Raw genomic sequence first — 16,786 nt, forward strand, 5'->3', positions numbered from 1 at the left:
TTTCAACATCATGAATTCTTCTTTAATTTCTTATTTCAGTTAGTAAACTTGAAATCTTGCAAGCGCAGTATCAGCGGTAAGTGTCCTGAGATGCAGCACCTATCTAGTAGGGGTTTTGTTGTCTTTTTTTGTACTCCCCTCCCCTCCCCATCACCGGCATTTCAAAGTACCATATGGAGATCAGTTGTGTGATAGATTCGTTCTGGTAATTAACATGCTTGTTTGAGGTTATAAAATATACATCTGAGAAAGGCCAGGGATTTCCCCCTGAATATCAACGAACTGCTTGAAGTGGCATTTATTTTTCATTCTGACTTGGTGTTGTGTTTTGTTTTACTGCAGCAGTCTGGAGCAAAATGAAAGAGCTTATGTCGAGGCCTCCCAAGCAGTGCTGCTACAGACCATGAACAAGAGAGGAGGAGGAGACCTCAGCCTGCACGAACGATCCTGAAACACAAATGGTCTTGGGTAAGTCATCTGAAGGGCTTGGCATCCATCAGCTGTAAATTTCATCCATCATCGTTGGTTTGGTGTCCCAGGACATCTTATTCAACCCAAGCAACAGGATGTTGAGGAAATGTTGATCAAGTGCTGGAGAGCTGAAAGAACAATGAAAGTGACTTAGCGTGTTCATTTCTGAAATTTGCAGAAGAGTAGGATTTGAGCGGAATGCATTGGTGGTTAGGAAAGACTAGAAAGAACCGAACTAAACACATAGGCAACAAACTTCATCTTCCGTGTATTGCATTTCAGTGGAGAGAATATTGGGTTAATCACATGAGAGACAGTAGATTCAGTCTAGGGGCACATTTGTTATCCTTTAAGTGAAGTATTGGGATGAGCAAGGTGAGAGGCACTGCGAGTTTCCAGAGCCTATTCAACAGGATCTATTGTGAACCTTTTTAAAAAATATTTATTCATTTATTTATTTGGCTGCATCGGTCTTAGTTGTGGCATGTGGGGTCCTTGTGTCGTGCAGTGTCTTGCGTTGGCTCAGTAGTTGTAGCACAAGGACTTAGTTGCTCTAGCGGCATGTGGCATCTTAGTCCTCTGACCAGGGATCAAGTCTGCATCCCCTGCATGGAAAGTGGATTCTTAACCACTGAGCAACCAGGGAAGTCCCTATTGTGAACCTTTTAACTAACTAACTAACTGGAACAACAGTCTTGGTTTGAGAGGGGAGAGGGGTGGAATGCAAATGTGCCAAGCTATAAATAAATAATAAATTCCAAACTCAACACCAAAATAATGTGGACTTCCAAGGAAGTTTTATCAGCCTGCTTCAGTGTATTTCTTGGAAACAAAGGCCTCAGATGGAAGCCCAGTTCTGCTCACATATCTTGACCTTGGACAACTTATCCACCCTCTTGGAATGAGTCACCTGTAAAAACACCACCGTCTTGAGGATGTCCAGGGTGGCTTGCAAATGTGAAATTCCACAGTTCATTCTAATGAAGTTAATGAAATAATTATACCTTTTGATTCTTGCTTCTCTGAATTTATGGTGTGCCCTTGGCAAGTCATCATTGGCAGGGGGCTCACTGGACTAACCGCTGTGAAGAAAAGGGTGCAGGCACCTGGGGTTGCTCCTTCCTTCTGTTTGGTGACACAGCCCTTTGGACAAGCAGGCTTTGCAGTTCCGGCTCGTGATTTATTCCCTTGCAGCATTAAAGAAAACATGGCGTAGTGCTCTATGAATATAACATTAGAATAAACGAGATAGGTTGCTTTTGAATTCTTGTCCTCTATTTTTCTCTTGGGGATCTAACTTCTTCTTTCTCTGTGCCCGCTGTCGCTGTGTCATGGGTTTTCTGCCAGCCCTTTAACCCCTCAGAGCCCCAAACTTTGTTTCACGTTGAATGGAATTTATGATTTCTCTTTCTTACTCAGTATCCCTTATTCTGAAGCAGAGCTGTGAATGACACGTTAAATGATGTTCACATGTCACTCTTGTTAGCAGCTGGCTCGCTGTCAGCCTCAGAGTGGTGCATTATTTGGGTTTCATAACAGCATTTTTTTTTTCCTCTTACAAATGTTAAATTATGAAGTGCAGGAAACCACACGAATGTGGCAGAATGAAAAAATGCAAACACAGTGTTATCTGGAGATGCCAGTTTTATGATTTTCCTGGTGACCATCTCCTCCCTGCAGTCGATGTACAAAGCCTCTCTACCTGTTCAGTGGTGGCCTTGTAGCCCCGTCTCCATCTTCTGTTATGCCTTGTTCTGAACAGAGAGATTGGTTTAAGATGATTGCATGGGGCTGTCTCTTTCTATCGAAGTCCTTCCTGACCACCAAGCCTGGCTCACACTCACAAAGTCTGCCCTGAATCCTCAGGACCTAACGACTGGCTTCTCCTTATGAACTCCTGTACCAATGACAGCCTGCATCTTAAAAAAAAAAAAATTAAAAAAATCCTTGGCTGTGCACCACTTTGTGCATTGTAGACTTGAGGACAGGAATCAGGTCATAGCCCTGTGGTTCTCAAAGGTGGTCCAAGCCCAGCACCCCCTCCAGCAGAATCGCTGGGACGTGTGTATTAAAGCTGCAGATTTAGCAACACTGGGCTCGATGAGTCACAATTTCTGAGGGTGCTAAGCCCAGGAAACTCCTCACAGAGAGCTCTTCCGCACTGAGGTGTGCGAGTAACTCTCTGAGGCTACTTCTTCATCCTCTTCTTGGTCTCCTTGCCCACAGCAGAGGGTCCAGATCTGAGCACAATTTAATGTGCCCAGGAAATACTTCCTTGTTGATCTGAGCAGTGTCAAACCATGAGGGTTACAATCGCTCTTCTATCTCCCGACCTTATCAGGATGTGGAGTCAGCGTATTCTCTGAACCCCTGAGAAACCCCTTTTTGTATCTAAATGTGTGAAATGTTCCCCTAGGTCAGCGGCTCCTTTAGAAACCTTCTGGTTATGTCTCTTGCTGTGTTACCATTGACTCTTGACTGTTCCCTGGTAATGGCAGGAGCCCTAAGCCCACGTCTAGCAGAGCAGAAACATTAGCTGTGGGCACAGGACTCGATGGAGCCCACGGGGGGAAGGATGGGAGGATGGCGTGGTGCTGTGGTGATTTGGATGCTGTATCCTTGGCTCCCAGGGCCTCCTTGGCTGCCTGTGGCCGTTCGTTTAATGCTGTTACTTTCAGCTGTTAGCCTCGCAGGTTGTCCATTTGGGTGGCAGGAGAGTGGTCCCATTGCTGGAAGGGAAAAAGCTGAGCTGCAGTGGACACGCGTCAAAGCCCCCGCAGTGGTGGTGGCAGATTCAGGATCTGACTCTCACGTTGACAGATGGCAATGGTGATGCTTGGCCCTCTCCTTCCCTCTTCCACATCCAGCCCGGCCTTGGATGATCCAGAAGAGATGTGGTGTTTGCTTCTGGTGCGTCTCCCGAAGGGCTTTGCTGGAGGATCCACAACCGGCAGAACACCTGACAGCTAGTTCAAGCCAAAAACTAAACCGAAGGACTCGCAGAAGCCTGACTGGCCGAGGAGGGAACAAGTAGGGGAATCAGGAAATTTATTAGCTGCCGGGATAACCACGGCACCAGACGCTTTCTGCAGCCTTTCTTTTGACTCTTGCTTTGTCTCTGTTTTTTTCTTAGCACAGTTGCGCCAAAGCTGAATTAAGCTTGTGTTAAGAGCACATTTGAGCCTGGTGACAGGAAAGCATCTTCTTCCTGGTCTCCACCTAACCTCATCTGCTGGGGGTTTGGTAAGCAGAGAGTGGACCAGAGTAGATGGGGCTTTTTATCAGATTCTCAGCTAAGGGAAGGAAAGAAACGCATGGGTTTCCAAAGCGGTGTTAAGGGCAAAAGAGGCTTTTTAATATGTGCTTCGTGGAGAATTGACTCGATTTTCCTCTGTGTGACTTCTTCCAGATATAAGTTACTGATATAAGCATCTTCGAGCCTTTGTTAAAGGCTTTAAGCAATAACCGGGGAGAAAATTAAAGAAATGATAAAGTGTGTGATTTTCACGAAATACCAGGTGCTGGCATTGCTGTTTGGGAGGTCTTTAGCGGTGCCTGGAATATTTCCTTTTAAGTAGCTGTCCACAGTTTGAAAAGAGAAAAAACTGCTTTTAAAGGAGATCTGTCTAGTTAGAAACTATGTCACTTGTGCTGTTTAGCACAGGCAGCCTTGAGAATTGCAGGGGTTCTGAATGGCCACCTAGGCCCTGCTTCTGGAAAGCCGATGGAAGAAAAGAGCAAGCTCAGCAGCCTCCTTGAAGACTATGGTCGGAGAGCTCTCCGAATACATTCTAGTTCAAAGGAGTTAGTTACCTTCCACGTCCCTGAGACGCTGGGCGGTAAAGCAGCACCAAGCATGCCTTGGGTGAGATGTGTTACAGCTCGCTCTTCTCCTGATACCATCACGGGCTAATAATTACATCAGCCCTTCAGAGCGGCTGTGTGGTTTGGTCTAACTGTGAGTGAAACCACACCAGTTCAGGAAACGCAGTGAATTGTCTTGTAATAGGCGTCATCAAAGCCCACATTGATTGCCGTGAAAGGTACCCTTCCTTGGTGACAGTTTGAGAGCTTTGAAGGGAGGTGTTTGCTCTGCCTCAAAAGAAGTTAGAATTAACAGCCGCGTTTGCACACTGTTGGAGTGAAAACTGAAACTCACCCATGTTGGTTCCTGCACACGCGCGCCCTGAAGGCTTCACTGCTTCGTGGCATCATTATCAGCTCCGCTCAAATGACTAACACTGTTCCCCTTTCTCCGCAGAGTTTAAGGTCACTGGCTTCTGACTTCCTCCCAGATGGCTCTGATTTGAATATTCCAAAGGTGTCTTCACCTTGAGGCTAAACGTGTACCTTCACTCTCCTGTCTCCCTTTATGGGTTCCTTGTTTAGAGAAACAAGGTCACCAGCCAGCTAGTCACCGAGGCTGGTCACCTCCTCCTCTTCCTGTATGTCATCTCTTGACCACATGTAGTTTTTGCCTCTTAAATAGATTTCAGACTATCCACTCTTCTCCTTTCCTCACCCAAGTTCTCTTTCAGGCTGTTAGCATCACTTGCCTGGACCAGGGCAGCCACTTCCAAAGAGTAGTCTGCCTTTTTTTTTTTTTTTAAGGTTTATTTTACTTTTTAGCTGTGCTGGGTCTTTGTTGCTGTGCATGGACTTTCTCCAGTTGCTGTGAGCAGGGGCTACTCTCTGGTTGCCATGCATGGACTTATTGCAGTGGCTTTTCTTGTGCTGCAGCACAGGCTCTAGGCACTCAGGCTTCGGTAGTTGCAGCGTGTGGACTCAGGAGTTGGGGTGGGTGGGCCTAGTCGCTCCATAGCATGTGGGATCTTCCCAGACCAGGGATTAAACCAATGTCCCTTGCATGGCAAGGCGGATTCTTAACCACTGGACCACCGGGAGAGCCCCCAAAGAGTATTCTTGCCTCCAGTCTTTCCTTTCTCTATCCCATTCATCCTACTATTTTGAAAATTACCTTCTTAAAGAAAAGGATCTGATTGAATTATTCCTGAAAACCCTTGACAGTGTGTGGAAGTACAGAAGACTGTTTCTAATACAATGTTAAGTGTAAAATTCATAATTCAAAATTGCATACACGTATTGGTCACAAAGTCATGATGGGAATGGGTGCCTGTCAGCAAAGAGTAGACGTGAATAAAGCAAACAGGAAAGATGTTTGCAGCGTGAGAGTGATCGGTACTTCTTTTTTAAAAAATATTTCTCTTGGTATTTTTCATAGTAATGAATGAATAGGATGAAATGCAAGGAAAAATTTAAAGCGTTTTCATTAGCTTTTTTCTTCCCTATGAGATTAAGTGAATTTCGTCGCATGATATTTAAGACCCCCTAGGAACTCGTTATCAGCTTAGTGTTTAAACCTCATCTGCCACCCCTCGCATCTCTCCACACACTTCCTTCTACTCTGAACATACTGTGTATTTTAATAGTCATGCCTTTCTTCACGTTGATTCTTCGGTGTGAGATTCTGTTTCTGTACCCAGTGGACTCCTCTTTCATTGAGGCCAAATAGAAATGTCCCCTTTTCCTGCTCTATGTACTGCAATTCTTTGTTTACAAAGTTATCTCTGTGGGTGGCTCATGACGGCAGAGATTGGTTTATTTTAAACCTTGTATTGCAAGTATTAAGCCCATTCCGCCACATAATTTAGCTCCGTACGTATTTATGGAAGGTGAGAAGAAAGGAAAGAATTCATTTATGAATATACAAGTAATCCTTCAGGGGAGATGTAACATTTTTCAGATAAGCTCAGTGCTAATTACCTTGTTATAGAAATGATATAAAGGAAATGTTTTGGTTAAATAGTTTTTACAAAAGTTGTTGGATTCAGCATCAGACCATTTTCACTAAAGAAATAGGGTGGATCTTTGGTATTTGAAAATTCTAACATCAGGGAGGATCATGTCAGCTTCTCAGTAGCCATATCAGTGAAGTTACTAGAAATTGCTTTAAAAAAAAAAAAAACCACTGTATTATGTCATGAAAAATCATATCAGCCAAATCATAAATCCAAAGAAATAACACATCCAGTGCTGGCAACGTAGTATGAATAGGTGGTATTTTTTCCTAAGGGAATTTAAAAAGTCAAGAGTGGATAGCAGGAAAGCATTGATGTAACGTTTTTGATTCTGAAAGGCTATTCTGCTCTGGAAATATACTTGTTACTATTTTTTCATTTCTAAGAATTCTATTTGGTTAAAATATCAAAGGAGAAAAAAATATCTTGGCTTAAATAGAATGAAAAGTCATCTTCAAAATTAATTTGGCATCCTCAAAATTTCCTTTTCAAATGGGGGAGTAGGATGGTTTTTTTAGTGTCACGTGTTAAAAATGCCACTAAAAACATCATCATTGGCACTTGTTTGCAAGGAATTCAGAATGGGATTTGTTGGAGATGAATGTGTGAGGCACGTTACACATTTTTTAAAGAATATTTTGTCATCGGGGTAAGAATGTTTAATACTGTATATTATTTTATAACATATCATTTTTCCTATTAATGTTTTAGTTAGAGTCAGTAAGCTGGGAATAGAGAATTTCAATTTGAGGTTTGCCAGGTTTTTTTTAAAAAAAGGAACCAAAATATTTTTATTAATATTGAATAAGTGATATAGCTGTCTACATAAAAGTCCAAGAGGATCTAGAGACAAACTATTAGAATTAACGAGTTCTTCAGCAAGACTGAGGTTTGCCAGTTTTTTTTTTTTTTTCTTTGCATGCTATTCTTACCCAGCTTTCAGTTTTCTTGTGTATAAAATTACGCCAAAAGTTGAGCCATCGTTAGATGAGCAGATTTTAAGAAATTGGCCAGTCAACAACACTGACTACTGATGAGATGCGTTAAATACCACATCGCTTCTCAGCCTTGCATGTGAGTTGATCTTGGCTTGCCACAGTGAAGAACCTTTGCTGAATTTTCCTCTTTTCCTGTCCTGTGCCTCGCGTTCATGTGAAAGCCAGACCCTTCGGCTCTCTAGAAGATGCGTTAAGAAATAGACCAGGGCTTAGGTGGATGAATGCACACTGTTAGTTATCCTCTGCTGCACTGTCCGCGGGGCTGCGGCCTTGCCCGGTGACTGCTCCAGTTCATTTAGCAGGAGGTACTGACTGTCGAATTGCCCTTTTGTGAGAGCCAGTCCTCGAAAGCATCCTAACTACCTCATGACAAAACCTCCAGCAGGCAATAGACATCTGTAAGTTTCATTACAGCTTCAGATGCTACTCGGGGTAGTAGGTGCTTATCTTGAACTGCCCTCTGCAGACCACGTATGTGGGTCCATGGGCTGATCCTATGGCTGTAGTTCCTGGAGGCTGTTTAGTGTTGGTGAGTGCACGCAGAGGAGTCTGCAAGCTAGAGGAGCCCAATTAGGAAGTCCTTTCCTGAGACTTTAAGGATCTGAATGCAGAATAGGACACCTTGATGGATCTAAAGTTTTAAAACCCAGCCCTGAGAGAACTGATTATGGTCCTTAGAGGTTTTTTAAAATAGGACATAATAAATTGCTATAATGCTATTGGAAAACAATGTCACTCAGCATAAGAGCATAGGTTCTTGAGGCAAACTTCCCGAGTCTGAATGCAAACCTGCCCCTAACTAGCTCTGTCATGTTTACCAAGTTACTTAACCTTCTTGGGTCTTGGTTCTTCCATCCATGGACTAGGAGAAATTAAGCAGCATCTATCACTTGTGAGAATGAAATGAAAAGTTAAAGCTGTAACAAAATGTTAGCTGTTATTGTCCTGCCAGGCTTCGTTGGTGGCTCAGTGGTACAGAATCTGCTTGCCAATGCAGGAGATGCAGGTTCGATCCCTGGGTGGGGAACATATCCTGGAGAAGGAAATGGCAACCCTCTTCAGTCTTCTTGCCTGGAGAATTCCATGGACAGAGTGGCCTGGAGGGCTACAGTCCACGGGGTCACAAAGAGTTGGAGATGACTTAGTGACTCAACAACAATGTTATCATGTTACTGTCATGGTATTCAGTTGGACTGGTCCTCATTTGGTAATCAAACTTTTCCAACCTTTGCCTTCCTTCAAACTGAGTTTATGAATTTACAGTCAGTTATGGAGGGGGAAACTATGAGTGAGTTCAGTTAGGGAAGGTGAGGAAATGCTGTGAGAAAACAGAGAAGTGAGAGGCTTGGTCTCCTTGCTGGCGGTGACGATCTGGAGAAGGCGTTCTGAGCCCAGCATGGAAACGAGCTAGGATCCCACGTGGCAGAGGTGAGAAGGGACGGGCATTGGGTGCCGAAGGAACCCCAGGGACTGGTTTGGGTCCAGGGTAAGGTGTGTGAGGTGGAATAATGAGAGCTTGGGAGGAAGGAGACTGATTTAATAATGATGATGATGATACTAATTAATGTGAATTACTGATTGCATAGCCACCTTACACCAGCCTGTGCAATTGGTGCTTTATATAAATTAGCTCTGATTGCAATTCCCTGCAACGTAGGTATCCCCATTTTACAGATGAACTATTGAATTACTCTCATATTAAGGTCAGAATATTTTCTGAAGTGGTGGAGAGCCACTGAAGGTTTGGGGATGGGAGAGGGTTGTGATCAGACTTAGCCAAGATTTACTTATCTGCTGTTAGACTCGAATTTTCTCAAAATTAAAGACATAATTTACATCTCCCTGTGTTGCTTGTGAGCAATAGCACTAACACTTTAAAATGGTGGATATTCCATAAATACTGGTTGACTCTCTTTAAAAGCTTCCTCAGCAAAACCTGGGAGACACATTTTGTACATTTTCCCCTTTAAGGAGAAAATTAATTTAAGAATACTTTATATATCAATTTCTTTGTGTGTGTACCTATTTCATCTCATCTGATCCTCACACACACACACACACACACAATGAAGGACAATGGTGTGACTTTTACATTCAAATGATATGTTATTATAAAGGATGAGGTTATTGGTGTTGAAGGGTATCACATGGGCTTATAGGAATAAAGCTAGGATTCCAACCCTGGTCTCTCCCCGAACCCCTGCCTGTACCCTGCCATCACCCCCTACCTCTTTCGAACACTTCTGATTTCCAATCTCCACTCGGGTGGTTTCTTCCACTGGTTTAAGGGCACTTGGCTTGCACTCTGCTGCTTTGAGAGAAACTAGAGCCCTCCAAGGACCTAATCTACTTGGTTGGAGTTGATGAGAAAGGGATTATTTTCAACTGTCTTCAGGACCAGCATCCTTTTTCAACGATACTGCTGGCAGGTGGCCATTTCTGGGAGGTCATCAAATTAGCCACTTGTGTAAGGGCCTTGTGCCCTGTGTTGGGTGGTCATGTAGACAGAACTTGCTCTCCATTGTAAAATAGAGTTTGAGAGTGAGTACATTGCAGGAACGCTAAATGCTTTGTTTCTTCTGCCTGATTGAAACCAAATTTATGATACTAAAAAACACTTAGTAATGGGCACAGAGCGGCATTCGCTTCCAAATCTGTCTGAAACTTGGAGTGACATTTAGTGAAAGGGGAAGTTCAATTCTGATCATCAAAGGTCATGGCCAGTGAACCTACAAGCGCATATTGTGCAAATTCAACCCAAATCCGTATTTATTAACTTGACAAATTTTGGAGTGCTTTTCTGCTCTATGAAATTGAGTAAGAGCCTGCAAAAGATCAGATCTGCTTAATGCATTTAAATCAGGACTTCTGAATGCTTAGCTTCCGTGCCGGTGCCGATGTTCAGAGGCTTAGCTCAGCTGTGGCTGTCCCCTTCTTTGCAGGAGTGGACGTTTCTCCGTTTCCTGGTGAGTATCCACACTGGCCTCATCCCTTCCCTTGCCTGTCCTGCCCTCATCCACGTGAGAGAGTCAGGGAACCAACAGCACTGTCTCCTGGGAGCCCAGCCATCAATCCCGCATGTGTCCTGAATTTTATGCTTAAATATACTATATATAGATATAGATATAGATATAAGGGGCTTCCCGGGTGGCAGTCATGGTAAAGAACCCATCTGCCATGCAAGAGAGAGTTAAGAAAGGTGGGTTTGATTCCTGGGTTGGGAAGATCCCTGGAGGAGGGCATGGCAACCCATTCCAGTATTCATGCCTGCAGAATCCCGTGGACAGAGGAGCCTGGCTACAGTCCATAGCGTTGCACAGAGTTGGACACGACTGAAGCAGCTTAGTGCACACACACACACACACATATATACATTTAATTGCAGTAAGTATATGTAACATAAAATTGGCCACTTTAACCAATTTTAAGTGTAACAATGCAGTGGTATTAAGTACATTCACAATATTGTGCAGCCATCAGCACTGTTCATTTCCAGAGCTCTTCCCAAAAAGAAACTCTGTACCTATTAACCACGAACTCCCTGTTCCTTCCTCTCCCAGGTCCTAGTGCCCTCTACTCTACATTCTGCCTCTGAGTTGGCCGACTTTGGGTACCACTTCTACCTGGAATCATATGATATTTGTCCTTTTGTGTCTGGCCCTTAGGTTAATTTTTAACACAATATTTCAAGCATACTTTTCTGTGTATTTGTTTTCACTATTATATTGTATCAATAATCATCCACAAGATATAATTCTCATTCTAATTTCACAAACTAGGTCCTATGAGAATATGGGTAAAAGAAGATACGGGAAACTGTTTTTCTCATTAGTTCAGTTCAGTTCATTTGCTCAGTTGTGTCCGACTCTTTACGATCCCATGAATCGCAGCACGCCAGGCCTCCCTGTCCATCACCAACTCCCGGAGTTCACTCAAACTCACGTCCATCAAGTTGGTGATGCCATCCAGCCATCTCATCCTCTGTTCTCATTCTCCTCCTGCCCCCAATCCCTCCCAGCATCAGAGTCTTTTCCAATGAATCAACTCTTCGGATGAGGTGGCCAAAGTACTGGAGTTTCAGCTTTAGCATCATTCCTTCCAGTGAATACCCAGGACTGATCTCCTTTAGAATGGACTGGTTGGATCTCCTTGCAGTCCAAGGGACTCTCAAGAGTCTTCTCCAACACCACAGTTCAAAAGCATCAATTCTTCGGCGCTCAGCTTTCTTCACAGTCCAACTCTCACATCCATACATGACCACTGGAAAAACCGTAGCCTTGACTAGATGAAGCTTTGTTGGCAAAGTAATGTCTCTGCTTTTGAATATGCTATCTAGGTTGGTCATAACTTTCCTTCCAAGGAGTAAGCGTCTTTTAATTTCATGGCTGCAATCACCATCTACAGTGATTTTGGAGCCCCCCAAAAATAAAGTCTGACACTGTTTCCACTGTTTCCCCATCTATTTCCCATGAAGTGATGGGACCGGATGCCATGATCTTAGTTTTCTGAATGTTAAGTTTTAAGCCAACTTTTTCACTCTCCTCTTTCACTTTCATCAAGAGGCTTTTGAGTTCCTCTTCACTTTCTGCCATAAGGGTGGTGTCATCTGCATATCGGAGGTTATTGATATTTTTCCCGGCAATCTTGATTCCAGCTTGTGCTTCTTCCAGCCCAGCATTTCTCATGTACTCTGCGTAGAAGTTAAATAAGCAGGGTGACAATATACAGCCTGGATGTACTCCTTTTCCTATTTGGAACCAGTCTGTTGTTCCATGTCCAGTTCTAACTGTTGCTTCCTGACCTGCATACAGATTTCTCAAGAGGCAGATCAGGTGGTCTGGTATTCCCATCTCTTTCAGAATTTTCCACAGTTTATTGTGATCCACACAGTCAAAGGCTTTGGCATAGTCAATAAAGCAGAAATAGATGCTCTTCTGGAACTCTCTTGCTTTTTCCATGATCCAGTGGATGTTGGCAATTTGATCTCTGGTTCCTCTGCCTTTCCTAAGACCAGCTTGAACATCTGGAAGTTCACAGTCCACATATTGCTGAAGCCTGGCTTGGAGAATGTTGAGCATTACTTTACTAGCATGTGAGATGAGTGCAATTGTGTGGTAGTTTGAGCATTCTTTGGCATTGCCTTTCTTTGGGATTGGAATGAAAATGGACCTTTTCCAGTCCTGTGGCCACTGCTGAGTTTTCCAAATTTGCTGGCATATTGCATGCAACACTTTCACAGCATCATCTTCCAGGATTTGAAAGAGCTCAACCGGAATTCTATCACCTCCACTAGCTTTGTTCGTAGTGATGCTTTCTAAGGCCCACTTGACTTCACATTCCAGGATGTCTGGCTCTAGGTGAGTGATTACACCATCATGATTATCTTGGTCCTAAAGATGTTTTTTGTACAGTTCTCCTGTGTATTCTTGCCACCTCTTCTTAATATCTTCTGCTTCTGTTAGGTCCATACCATTTCTATCCTTTATTGAACCCATCTTTGCATGAAATGTTCCCTTGGTATCTCTAATTTTCTTGAAGAGATCTCTAGTCTTTACCATTCTGTTGTTTCCCTCTATTTCTTTGCATTGATCACTGAGGAAGGCTTTCTTATCTCTTCTTGCTATTCTTTGGAACTCTGCATTCAGATGCTTATATCTTTCCTTTTCTCCTTTGCTTTTCGCTTCTCTTCTTCTCACAGCTATTTGTAAGGCCTCCCCACACAGCCATTTTGCTTTTTTGCATTTCTTTTCCATGGGGATGGTCTTGATCCCTGTCTCCTGTACATTATCACTAACCTCAGTCCATAGTTCATCAGGCGCTCTATCTATCAGATCTAGTCCCTTAAATCTATTTCTCACTTCCACTGTATAATCATAAGGGATTTGATTTAGGTCATACCTGAACGGTCTAGTGGTTTTCCCTACTTTCTTCAATTTAAGTCTGAATTTGGCAATAAGGAGTTCATGATCTGAGCCACAGCAGAAAATAACATTTCTAAGACAAAATTCTGATTCCTGTTGGGTAGTTAGTTTCACATTCCCTCTTGATTCTTCCTCGCTTTGGTTTTAGCCCCCTTTTGGCTTAAATTCTTTGCAGAATTTCCTCAAGCAGGCTTGCATTTCTGTAGTACCTACTAAGAAGAGTTCAGAATTTTTTAGATTCCATCTTTTGACGGACGTGCCTTTTCTTCTTCTTTTGGGCGATTTTTAAATGAATCATTCTGTCTACCTGCCTCTGTCAAACAACAAGCAGAAACATGTGAATCACACTGCTGTTGGAAAATTGGTGAATCATTGCCTTCCACTTGCGGTGATAATTACGCAAAGTAGAAGCATTCCTTTTTGCATAGAGGCAGAAGCAGTGTCATTTTACTGCAGCGATGAGATTGTAGTAGAGGTGAACATAATTCTTCTTCTATTTACATCTTTAATGAGCCACAATTAAAAGTAGTGAGTTGGCGTGGCGGAGCGATTGTGTTATTTTCAGATTTCTATTCTAGCCACCACTGCTGATCTCAGCGACACTCCACTGGCACCCTGGAGCTCTGAGAGCCTGAATAAAGAAAGCCCGGAAGGGGCTAATCTACTTCCTGAAAGTTAATGGAACAGGAATGACCTTCTGCTGGCCTAAGGTGGACATTTGCCTCAAATCCCAGAAGCCTGTGATTCTCGAATCTTCTTTCAGGGTACATGTTTTTCTTATGGTGAAAAAGAGCTCTATGGATTGATTTCATGTTGAGGTGCTCAGAGTTTTTCTCTGTTCTCATTTTCTCCAGCCATAAATAAGATGCAATAGAGGACTCTCCCTGCCCTGGGTTCCCAGTGCGGGGTGGTGGCAAACACCATGTATTGTAAACTGTCCTTTTCCCAGCTTCGCTTGAGCCCCAACCTAAGCTCGTTGACTTCAGGGGCGCCGTTCCAACCCACGTTGTCCACATGTAATTGTAACCTCTGTGTTTAGCTACACGGTGACTCTGGTCCAAGGTGCTCTCTCAGGTACCTTTAGGTGAGTTTCCAGACTGTAGGCATGGCTGCCTAATCCATTACTGTGGACGGCAGGTTTTCTTGCCACGGTAGTAAAGCTGCATACTGGAATTCACTTAGCAGCTTGTCTAAAACACACTGTGTAAACATTTTTCCCGTGGCCACCTGAACTCAGCAAAAATGTGTGCTGAAGTATTTACGATACACTTGATGCTCAAGAGGGCTGTAGTGAACTATGTAGATCTTGGCCTCTGACAGGCATCCCCACCCTGAGTTGCTCAAATACACGTGAGTGTGTTACAGACCAGGCACAGCCATCTGCAAGCTAATGCCACTTCAACTTCATAGCCTCTCACTTGTACAGATCCCTTCTAAGGCCCAGTGTCGAATTTTATGCAGATAATTTTGTGAACTCTTTGTTTAAAGACCCACTCCTGTCCCTATTCAGTGCTCTGTCCCTTATCTAACTTTATCAGCTTCAGACCCCAAACACTGGATCCACCTCTGATTAGGAATATGTATACACGTGCCTGTCTGTGTGCATGTGATCAGTTGTATCAGACTCTTTGCGACCCCAGAAACTGCAGCCAGCCAGGCTTCTCTGTCCATGGAACTTTCCAGACAAGAATACTGGAGTTGGTTTCCATTTCTTGCTCCAGGGGATCTTCCCAACCCAGCAAGATCAAAGCCACATCTCCTGCATTGGCAGGTGGATCCTTCACCAGTGATCCACTGGGGAAGCCCAGAGTTCTGTGTGCATGAGTGTGCCTGTGTGTATATTAATTACATATATTCACTTCTCCTTCATACTAGGATATGAAATTACCCTGAATCTGCCAGGCCACACAGTAGGACAGTGAAGAGGCCGGGCATAGCCTGTAGTGTCTTCACCAATTGTTTCCAGGGAAATTTATATCTTGGGCACTTAGCAAATAATAATGCACTTAACTGATAGGAGCTGGTTCCTAAGTTTCCCGAACGATGACTAACTGTTATGATTCACAGATTCCTGGGAATCTCCCTCCCCCCGGCTTGCCATTTGCCTGGAGCATGTACAGTATATCAGAGTTTCTTAGGAGTTTAGTAAAACTGAACTATATCCCTTCTTCTCTTATCCCCAAGCCACCTAAAGAAAAATTAATTTAATGGCTATTTTGCAAGATGTTTTTTTTCCTAGCTTGACATGGTTAGTTGAAGGTAAATTATTCTCCCTACTAAGCAGTTTCTTTTTCCAGGTAACTTTGATTTGAGAAGCAGCTGTTGATTTCTAGTGTGCTAAATGCGTTTCTTTCTTTGAATTCTTTTATTGTTCCCAGTCGGTTGTTAGGAGTAAAAAAGCTAATTTAGTTTAGATTATTTTTTTAGTGCCTCTGGCATTCAAAGTATGACATTTCCTGCTGAACTAGCATTGTGATGGCCTGAGAGAAAAAGACCCCAACAAAATATAACCCATTTAAAAAAAAAAAAAGAAAGAAAGAATTAAGTATTGTGTTGGCCAAAAAAATTCTTTGGATTTTTTTAATGGAGAAACCCAAATGAACTTTTTGGCCAACCCAAATCTGTCTGTAAAAAAGGTTTTAAATCAGTTCATGATATTATTGATTAGCCATTTAACTTGCTTATTAGTCAGAAATCTTAGGGAGATGTGATGTCATGGACTGCTACGAGTGAACGGCAGTTGGTGTGATGCAGAGCAGGGTGACCATGGAGTAGAAACAGCCAAATATATTTAGTCCTCCCAGAGCAAGGAGGCCTGTTTCAGTGGCCTGCTTGACAACACAGTTTATCTTCATGACTTAGCAATCTCTGAGTCTGGGAAGGGCTGGGAATGGAAGCAGTGAGCAGGCAGGGTGCTGCAGAGTTGGAAACTAGATTGCTTTGGGAGGAGGGGACTGGTCACAGAGTCCAGGTCTCGGTTCTGGCTCAGTTCTTGCCCCTACTTTTGTGACTTTTGGAAAATGACTAACCTCTCCAAAACAGTCTCCTCCTCTATAGGGGGCAGGTCAGTAGGAGCCTGGATAGTTTTGGGAGGTTGCCTTGGCCTGGGACATTCTGTATCAGAAGATTAAGAGAGACATGAGATGTCACAGAGGAAGTCTCTGTGAAGCAGGTGGAAGCGAAGCAGGTGGCAGGCAGGCAGAAACGAAGAGGGCGGTCTAGCACATGGAGTGGAAATACTCTCTGTGTAAATTCAGGTGGATGTCTCTCTGCACAGGCAGGACAACTGAATACTGCTGGGGTTAGGGATGAGACCTGGGGTAACTTACACCTGGGAAACGCCTCTCAAGGAATGGTATTTCTCTTGCACAGGAGGTGCCCTTTGCCCTTCCCCCAGCACGAGGGGCTGGGCTTTGTCCTGTGCGCAGTGCTGGGCTGGCTTCCATGCCACCTTCTCCCTTTTTCTTCAGTCTTTATCTTCAGGATGCTTCTGGAGATGTTTGGGGGCCCTCGTAGATCCTTTTTCTTATTCCAAAGCCTTCTTACAATTCCTTTCTCTGGAGATTCAGGAGTATTT

General features: G+C 43.5%; 1 protein-coding gene across 24 annotated transcripts in view; it reads left to right on the top strand.

The window, feature by feature from the left end:
* ATXN1 (ataxin 1) overlaps positions 1-16,786 on the top strand; it is a 419,791-nt gene that overhangs the window by 108,290 nt on the left and 294,715 nt on the right. For 23 of the 24 annotated variants that reach the window (XM_059880662.1, XM_059880654.1, XM_059880664.1 and 20 more), the window contains one exon: positions 343-468. The gene's annotated coding sequence lies outside the window, so the exon portion shown is untranslated. Of the gene's footprint in view, positions 1-342; positions 469-3,338; positions 3,502-16,786 lie in introns of all 24 variants that reach the window. The other variant, XM_059880670.1, reaches the window with a different exon arrangement.

This window comes from Bos taurus, chromosome 23, assembly GCF_002263795.3.
Source record: "Bos taurus isolate L1 Dominette 01449 registration number 42190680 breed Hereford chromosome 23, ARS-UCD2.0, whole genome shotgun sequence".
Lineage (NCBI taxonomy): Eukaryota > Metazoa > Chordata > Mammalia > Artiodactyla > Bovidae > Bos > Bos taurus.